Source organism: Calidris pugnax, unplaced genomic scaffold (assembly GCF_001431845.1).
Source record: "Calidris pugnax isolate Ruff unplaced genomic scaffold, ASM143184v1 scaffold285, whole genome shotgun sequence".
In the NCBI taxonomy this organism is placed as follows: domain Eukaryota; kingdom Metazoa; phylum Chordata; class Aves; order Charadriiformes; family Scolopacidae; genus Calidris; species Calidris pugnax.
The window spans coordinates 137,606-138,365 of record NW_015091000.1 but is presented as its reverse complement, the minus strand read 5'-3'; positions in this window follow the sequence as shown (position 1 = coordinate 138,365).

The following is a 760-nucleotide window of genomic DNA, read 5'->3' as shown; positions in this document are numbered from 1 at the left end:
CCCCCCCAGGAGAGAAATAACCCCTGGAGGGGCTGGGATTGGGGGGTCTGGGGTGGGGGAGCAAAGGGTGGGAGGTGGCGGAGGGATGGGAGGTTTGGGATGGGGGGGTGAGGGATGAGGGATGCGGGACACAGGCTGCAGGATGGACAATGATGGATGCAGGAGGGAGGGTACCAGATGAGGGATGCGGGATGAGGGATGCGGGATTAGGGACACAGGATGAAGGATAAGGGATGCAGGATGAGAGATGCGGGATGCAGGGTGAAGGATAAGGGATGTGGGATGCAGGATGAGAGATGCAGGATGAAGGATGAAGGGGAGGAGGGATGAAGGATGTGGGATGTGGGATTAGGGACACAGGATGCGGGATGAGAGATGCGGGATGAAGGTTAAGGGATGCAGGATGAGAGATGCGGGATGTGGAAGGATAAAGGATGCAGGATAAGGATACGGGATGAAGGATAAGGGATGCAGGATGAGAGATGTGGGATGAGAGATGAAGGATAAAGGATGCAGGATAAGGGATGCGGGATGAGAGATGCAGGATGAAGGATAAGGGATGCAGGATGCGGGATTCAGGATCCAGGCTCGGCAGGGCCTCCCGTTGCTACGGCGACAGCGGATGGGGCAGCTCAGGTGGGTCCGTGGCCCTTCCCGAGCACCCCCCAAACACGGGGTGTGGGGGGGTCGGCACAGCGGGGAGGATGAAAGCTGGGGGGTCCCCCGCACCTGCAGGACCGCACGTCCCCCCCCACCCCCT